Below are 9,377 nucleotides of genomic sequence, written 5' to 3' on the forward strand. Positions count from 1 at the left end.
AAACACAGAGGAGTCTTGTTCAGTGTGCTCTGAAACCTAAACTAACATGGCGATCGGGCTGAAACTATAGCTACAAGCTATCTAAGGATGGTACTATAGAACAACACCTCAAGGTAGGCCTAGTGGCGCCATCTCTTGGTCAGGCCTGAAACTTATTAATCCACCCTCGTATATATATATAAGCGGAAAGATTGTAAGGAATGGGAGTCATGTAAACCCTTAGGTGACACATTATGAATAAAGAAGAAAAAAGTACTTTGAAATTTGAGTAAGTTTTAGAGATATTCAAAAATTTTGAATGCATTCGAAAATATTCAAAACTTCTGAAGATTTTTTAAAAATTTTGTAAGGTTTCACGAAGATCAAAATAAATTCTTTTAGGTTTCTAGGATAGGAATAATAAGAATTATTTTAGAAAATTATTTCAAATCATTTCAAAACATTACAGAAGAGCTAAAAAACTGTCAAATAATCTGAACAATTTTCAAGGCAATTTTTCTTAATTTTGCAGAATTAAAAAAAATCAGGAAAAATTTATATAATTTTTAAAGATTAGAAGGCCTGACAAGATTAGAAGAAAAGGATTATTATCCTAATATTCTTTTATGAATTTTTAATGACTTTTAATTTTTTTAAATGTACTTTAAGAGAAATTTAAAAAGGGATTTTAAACATATCAAAGGATCACCTGCAATTTGAAATAAGAGTGTAGAAGATTTTAAAGCATAATGTCTTATTTTGGTGAGATTATTAAATAAAATAAAAAATTCAAGTAAATTCGAGAAATGTTTAGAAGAATGAAAGAGATTTACATCGAAGTTTCAACTTAAATTTTGTTAGAAATTTAGATTGTTAATGATTTCAAAAATAAAGTTTAGAAGCTTTAAAGGAATTCCGAAAGATTTCAAGGAGATAAAAGTATTTGTCTTGAAATTCCTGGGAAAAATTTAGAATATTATAAGTCAATTTTTTACATCATAAATTAAGTAACATAATTATTATTAGGCCCTCTTGTGCAATTTTATTACACAATTTTTTAATTCAAATGTTGGTTCAAAAATTTACTTTCAAGTTTTTATAAGCAATTGAAACTTGTAAATATTTTTGAAGAATTTTTTAAGTTTTCACGAGAATGAAAAAAATTATTTTAGGTTACTAGAAATAATAAAAATAATTTTGTATTTCAAAAAATTAATTTTAGAATATTATTTTAAAGCATTTCATAACATTATGAAAGGCGTCAAACATGGTCAAAGAATCTGAGAGATTACAAAAGCAAGTTTATTTTTAATTTTGCAAAATAAGAAAAAATAAGAAAAAATTTGAATAATTTTTAAGGATTAGAAGATTAGAAGGCCTGACGAATAAATAATCGAATAATTCAAGAAAGATTTAGTAGAATTGATGAGATTCAAAAAGAATTTAAACTTTAGAAGAGTTGTAGAAACGTAGGATAAACTTATTTAAAAAAACTGAAAAACCTAAAAATTCTTATAGAAGAATAAAAAAAGATACACATGAAAATGGTATACAATTATCAGTCTTTAAAATTAAAATTCGAATGATTAAAAAAAAAATTAATTTTATCGCATTTCTTCTCAAGCAGAATCCCCGCTTTTACTCGCAGAGGTTCAATTATATCCACTCAAAATAAGTAATGACATAAATTTTGAAAATTCTGAAAAGATAACTCGGAATAAGTTGAATCCGATTTAAAAAAAGGTTGTTATAATTATATATAAAACATGTTAAATTATTTCTAAAAAATTTAAAACATTAAAAATTATAGTATTTAAATACACTTAACATTTAAGATTTTTGTTTGTAATAAAAATAAGATATAATAGATTTGTATGTAAGATGAATGAATAATAATAAAAGTCGATAAAAAAAGGACTTTCATCATTTCTGTTTTCGAAAAAGAGATTTTTAAAAAACAGAAAAGGAGCTTTATTAAAAAATGTGTGGGATTTTCTAACAGACAACTGCAGGAATTTTCGACCTTTCTTATTTTTATTTTTTTAATGTAGTTGAATTTGCTTTATGTTTAGGCCAAAATCATATGCTGAACAACGACAAGAGAAATATTTATTTCTGAAACTTGTCCGTAAGGTTAAAGCCATATCCGTAAAACCGTTTTTTTTAACATTTTAAAAATTTTTTGTATAATTTGAAAGGCGATTTTTAGCAATATTCTACTAACTAATGGATATATATTTATAATTTTATTTCTGAAATCTATTTCCTAAGTATCATATTAAAATAAAATTTAGGAATTGAACCTTTTTTACTTGAAAACTAATTTCTTTCGTTGAAAATTCCATTTTTTATCCAAATATTTAACTAGTACATTTTTGGTTGAATACTTTTGTGTCATTTTAAAATTCGTTTCTATAGATGAAAATTGAACAATTTTTTGCCATTTTTTTGTTAAAAAATTCTCTTTTTAATTATGAATTTATCTTCTAACTTCTTTCGGTGCGAATTATTCTTCTTCTTTGAAAATTCATTTGCTTAAGTTAAAAACTCATTTATTTGGTTGATACTTCGCATTTTTGGTGTGTTAAAAATTAATTTTTTCAACTATAAATTTAAGTACAAACTAAAATTTTCAGTTAAAAAATGTATTTTTTTAAAGTCATTTCTTGGGTTGAAAATTTAACTATTTTGTCAAAAATTCATTTTTTATTTGTTAAAAATTAATTGCTTACAGAAATATGACTAAGACATGCAGCACTAAATTTGAAATATTTTAGACCCAGACATATTGCTTCCTATATCTATTTACATAAAAAAATTATATTTTCCTCTTCGCAATAAGTCTAATTGTTCTAATGTAACTCAGGATTTCAAAACCGGATGTATTTCTCCCAGATGGGAGAGTTATGAGAACCGAAGAATCCCACGTTCTGGAGCCACTGCGGTAGAAGGAAGGAAGAACATCAGAGTTTGATTGAAGTCCATGGACAACGCATAGGCGCGACTGATTAAGGACAACAATCGATGAAAGCAAAAGCAAAAGATGGATTCCGCGGACGCCGTCGCTTCGCATTAGCCAGGTGGCTACAGAGTAAGTGGCCTGCTTTTTACCACGTTTAAGTGTCTTTTACGATAATTTTAAAGAGGCTGAAGGTCGTGAGAGCATGGCGCGGATTTCTCCGGCCGCCATCTTGTGTAGCGCGCGGGTTCCTCCCGTAGAGTTTTTCCGCGTCTCTTTGCGACATAGTTAAAAGTTAGTTATGTAAGTGTTCGTTTTTTCGGTGATGATTTGAATTTACTAGAACTAACAATCGAATTTCCAACGCGAATCTATGGAGATGTTAAATTTGGAAGTGTTCTCACGCCTGATTTCCGTCGTATGAAAGACTAGTTGCCGAAGGCTAGAAAGAGATCTTTATATTTATTCCTGCTTTTATCATTAAATTTTAGTAAAGTAATTTCGTCAATTTACCATGTTAGTGTTCTCCCCCCCCCCCCCCCCCCTCTCGTGAGTCTCCAGCTCTTTTATCGTGCTTAATAGGGATTTAGCTATCCTGCCAAACGACACCTGGTCATCTCCGTCGAGGGTTGGATAGGGTGAATCCTATCTGGCGCCTGTAATTAAATTAAACGAGCATCGATGGTTTTTCGTGGGTCAACAGTGTGTGACCCACATTCTCGGTTCATTCCGGCGTAACGTGATAAAAGGCAGGTAAGTGGTAGCCGTCTTGCAGTTCGATTTTCAAGCTAGGCCACCGCCTGCCAGGTCCTGACTAGCAGTGAAGCACACGGAAAATTTGGGAAACTTGGTTACAAAATGGCGCCCAACGTGGGGCTGTTAGGAGTGAGAGAGTGTGGGGGATTAGAAGACGGAATTACGAAAGAGAAAGCGGAGAAAAACATACCCGACCTGTTTTATTGTCTTTTATATAAATCACAAGTGCTTTGGGCAAGCATGACCCCCGCTTTAATGGAATATACGGTGCTTTCCGACTAAATAACCAGGTACTGGGTATTATCCCTGTGCACTCGGCTCGTCGAACAACCCCTGACTGAAAGGAGACCCAAGGTCATAAATAATTTTGTAGGTCAATGTGGGATAATTCCAAAATAACAGTTGAGTCGGGAGATCTTTGAGAAAGAAAAATTTGGAAAAATTATGGGCAAAAGAAATAAAGGGAGTAAAACGAATTTTCGAAGGCACTTGAACGATTTTTTGGGTAAATTAAGAATTTCTAACTATTTTCGCAATTTCAGACAGCCGGAAAAACAAAATTTGTTTACAAGGTGTTTTCGAAATTTTTCGAAAATTATAAAAATTTGCGATCGTTTCCGTAGTTTTTCGTTAACTAAAGAGACAAAGAGTGTTTTTAAGTTTTTCTTTTTGATAATTGTTTTTACATATTTTTCTTAATAGTACTTGTGGACGTTTAGAGAGGGGCACGATAGGCTTTCAGCAGCGCAAAATTTTTGTTGAAACTCATAAAAGATTTTACGAGCTTAGGAATTTTTCAAAGTTTTTACGTAACCGATGGTATTTCGAGAAAGGTTTGATAAACCGTCGGAAGATCTTGTCAACCGTCCGTAAACATGATAATTCTCGAAAAAATGAACGAATCAAATCCATCTTTCGCAAACTTTTTTTAGGTCCTAAAAGAAAAAACGAGTTCGTTAACCAGCCATTTTTGGTAGAAATTCAAAAAGTGAGTGCATTTTGAAAATTGTTGAGACCACTTTCTTTCTAAATTTGAAAATTCTATGTACGACATAACAAATTTTTGGATTTTCTTGGAAAATCGAAAATTTTGATTGCAAAAAAAATAATGGAAAATCTAAAATTCCATTTTATGGTCAAACTATGTAGGATACGAAAAAAAGTGAATTGACTAAAATTATTACCCGAAAAAAGATCTACAATTTCGTTAAGAATCACTTCGTGATAGTATGCGCATTTCTCGTTTTATTCGTGAAAAAATGAAAAATTTTTAAAAATTTAAAAATGTGTGTAAAAACGAGGAAAATTACGAGAAAAAAATGGTTCAACAAAACCTGTTTACAAAAGTCTGTCGGAAATCGAGCGCAGAGCGCGAGTGGCACTATGATAATGTGTACCTCAAAGCCTACAGAGCTTTGAGAAACTTAATCTTTGACTATATTTAATTAAGTAGACAATTCAGAATATGAAGACTCATATAAATACTGCCATCTAAAAGAGATCTTTTTGAACAAGTTTTACTCAAACATTCCAAATGCAAAGATTAAACATTAAAGCGCGAAGCGCAAGGTCTACTTATGTCCGAGAGCCAAGCGCGATGTAACCCATTATCGAGCACGAAGCGCGAGATTCAACAGACTCAATAATGTCACAGTTACCGGGTTCGACAAACGAATTGATAGGAAGATACGACGGACAATTTTAAGGGGGCATCATTTCAATAAAAGCGGGTTAGACGAGGGTCTACGCGAACAGATCGGGTGGTAATTCGCGCGTCAGGGGGGTAACCAGGTCCTGGTATCTAGCGGACGAGGTCCCTCAGGAGAAAGTACCATCGAACGTAGGGACCGATGAGATGGCGCGGATCCCTTGAAAGCTTCAGGGCAGCGAATCGGGTTCCACCAACCGTTTACCATGCTAGAAACGATACCCTCTGGCGACTGACAATCGCCAGGGATGAGGGGAGACCAGGCTTTAAGAAGTACGTTATCGCCAAACCTACACCTACATTCACAACAGACATGTGGGGGGGGGGGGGGGGGGGGTGTGAAGGGGAAGTGGTACTGCCGACTAGGGCAAGAACACCGGTTGGTAGGAAGCGTGGTGAGCACCAGTGTAGGAGAACCTCGTTTCGTGAATGTGGACACTAGGCCCCGAGGAATTAAGACTTGGGCTAGCGCGGAAGACGAACGCCAGGCCCTACCCTTACCCTTAACCTATTCGATTTTTCGAGCAAGCGCGATACCGCGGAGAGATCAGGGAGCAATCAGGATGTCTGAGCGCCACAGTAGGGCCTAGGGCGGACCAATACGAGACAGGGAATACCAAGCTTTAGTACTGCTAAGCCGTAGCATTATGACCCCCTGGGTAAGTGGACCCACTGGTCAGACGATATATTACCCACCCAGAGGAATATCCGGATCGGACCACCCATCACTATCCAGCTTCGATTCTCTTCCCTAATATAAATCCGACCTTAGAAAGGAAAGCAGAGCTCGGGTGGAATCATTAGGCCAAAATAGGGGTAGATCGGAAAATTACAATACATACGGACCCCAGAATTTCTCAGAGCCAAGGGAGACCAAGAGTAGGCCGTAGAGTAGAACACATGATATGGAGGGCAGGAGTCCCCTAGATGATACCAAAGAGCGAGATTTAGTTCGGCTCAAGACACGAGATATGCCCGAACGAGCAGACAGAGCCAAAATTTTGCATATCGGGAGCCATGGCGGCAGAGTAGAGAGCCGAGTCACGAGACGCATAGAAGGCCAAGGGGGGAGGAAAGAACGTAATACAGGGGCTATGTGCACCCGGATCTGCTTGTGCGAGGAGGTCTGCGTGAATTTAAATCGGAAACCATTACAGACGGGTGGAATGTCAGTTTTAACGGAGAAAACGGCTCGCGTGTGGAAAACTTCTTGTGGGGGGGGGGGGGGCGAAGAGGGCAGAGCCGATTTTACCTCACGGACGAAGAGTTATTAGTTGCTATGCCCTTTCTGTTAAAGGACATTTTGTGTCACTGGTTCCGTCAGAACAGATGGAGATGGAACACATTGATCAGTGCAAGTGACATTCTCAAGCCCGCTTTGTGGATGCATTCTACCAAGAAAGGTTAGAAGATTAGAACCTCTCACGCAGGAAAAGCCAAGATGAACCTGTAGCGAACTATTTTAGCTGCATTTATAGGCTCGAACAGTTGTCGACTAGGCCAATGGATCTCGAGGTCCAAATGAACCGTGCATACGTGAACCTTAGATCCGATTTCAGAGGGGCCATCAGACGTTACGAATTTACTGATTACAACGGTTTGACGGTCCTGGCAGCGTAATAAGAACTCGTAGTATCCATGTTAGGTGAGGATCTGGCCCCACCGCCCCCAGAAAAATCCCTTATCCCAGAGTAAGCGTATAAAGGGGAGGGGCCTCTGGCTAAAAAGAGCAGTTCTGTGACCGCTATCACTTCGAAATTGGCTCATAGTGAACACACTCAGAGCTGTTCGGATCTAGGCCAGTTGATTAAAACGCTTATCGCAGTCATCAGTAACGAAAATCGTGAATCAAGTATGATCACGGGTAGAGATGAGCCGACGGATAAGCCTAGGTCCGATAGGTCCAATAGGCGTACCGATAGAGGCCCTCGGAACCGAAGGCATTCAGTAAAATCGTCTGAGGGGAAGTTAGCATAGTCTCCAAAGATGGGCTCTGGGTCATGCACCTCCAGAAAATAGGATGATGATTGAGAAATAGAATGTTGGAACTGCCTATAGAAGGGTCACTTCCAAATTGAATACCCTAAAAACCGGAGACGCAATTATTCTCGCCAGTGTGGGAAGGAAGAAGTGACCACTTAAGAGTGCGAACTTTCAGAGAACTGTTCGGGAAACCGAAAAGGGAAGAAGGCGTAAGGGTCAATCATGCTTCCTGCAGTCCCGAATCAATCCCTCAGGACGACCGATTCCTACCAGAAGATAATAGGCTTGAATTAGCGGAGCCGGACGTAGTGGGGATAGCCCAGAATACGAACCCCACTTCTGTAGAGACCCCGTCAACCTCAGACGAACTGAACCCGGTTACGCCCACGGAAGAAATTGAAGACTCTGTCGTTCTTAATACAAGAACGGAGATTAGAGGAAAGCCAAATCCCTGGCAAAAGAATCAGATGATGCTGGCCCTGCTTAAGTCGAATGAGTCCTCAGCGGCATCATCAGATGAAGGCCTTTCGTTGCCGCTATGATTGCAAGTTAAAGAGCTTCCTAGAGAGGACAGCGGGCTTACCTTGCGAGTCTTTACGACTGCATGAATTGATAACACCCCTAAAGTCCTTTCTCTAATCGATGGCGGTGCTTCTTGGGGATAGACTTCACCCACACATTCGGAATCGTAGACGATGGGAGCGAACGAACTTAGTATATGTCGGACTACCCGTAATTAGTCTACAGTAGACACAACAAGGTCGTCAAAAAAGTTGCGTATCCCTTGTCAAAAATAGACATGATCCTTGAGAAACTTATCGCTGCGAAGTACATAACGACCTTAGATTTGAAGTGGGGGTACCACCAAATCCCGGTGGCCGAAGACAGTAGGGCGTACACAGCGTTTACAGTCACTGAAATGAGGCTCTTTCAGTTCACAATGATGCCGTTTGGCCTGTCAGGAGCCCCTGTGGCATTCCAGCGACTGGTAGACTCCCATATAGGGCCAGATATGGAACCAAATGCCTATGCGTACCTCGGTGACATAGTCTTCGTTATTGAGACGTTCAAGGGTCATCAAGAATGGGTAGCTCCAGTTATAGACCGCTTACAAAGCACCGGACTGACTATCAACCCAAAGAACTCTAAATTCGGGAGACTGAACTACGCTATCTCGGGTTCCTTGTTAATCAGAAGGGTTTGCAGGTCGATCAGGACAAGAACCTTAACAATGAAACAAGCTGCTTAGGACGAACGTCCTATAGGAGTAGGGAACTGAATAGGAAAGCGTGTTCGCCAAGCTTACGGAACAAATTGTGACAGCACTGATTTCGACTTACCCAGATTTAGAAGTCCCGTTCGTGCTCCAGACCCGAGGCATTGGGGGGTACAAAATTAGTTTTCTGACTTATCATAGATGGTGTTCACTTGCAACGCTAAGGGGTGGGGCCATGTAAAAAGCTCGTGTGTGGAAAATTGTTTGTTGTTGCCGTCAAAATTCACGTGATTCAACCTCAATATTCTGGAATGATTTACTCTGAATTGGTTCTATCAAGTTTCTTTCACTTTGAGATTGTAAATTTCGACGTTATATTTCTCGAAACTAAATAACTTTTTTAAATAATATATTTTTTTGTTAAACTATTTTAGTATTTTAAACATGTAATGAAGGGGAATATACACACACACACACACACATATATATATATATATATATATATATATAAAGACCAACACATGCACGCGTCTGTAAATCTCTAGCTCAGCACAGAAAGAAAATACAAACAAACTTATGTATATATATATATAATTATAAATTTGTCATTAGGACAACCGCAGGATTTCGCCGTGAGCGGGTGCTAATCTGGAAAATTGCACCCGCTTCCAGCAAAATCGCGGTAAAATTTCAGCCACAACCACGTCTCACAACCGTGAGATAGGTGGTTATAGTCTGTAAAGGAATCAATACGACGATCCAGCAAAAGCCTCGTG

This window comes from Belonocnema kinseyi, chromosome 7, assembly GCF_010883055.1.
Source record: "Belonocnema kinseyi isolate 2016_QV_RU_SX_M_011 chromosome 7, B_treatae_v1, whole genome shotgun sequence".
NCBI lineage: Eukaryota > Metazoa > Arthropoda > Insecta > Hymenoptera > Cynipidae > Belonocnema > Belonocnema kinseyi.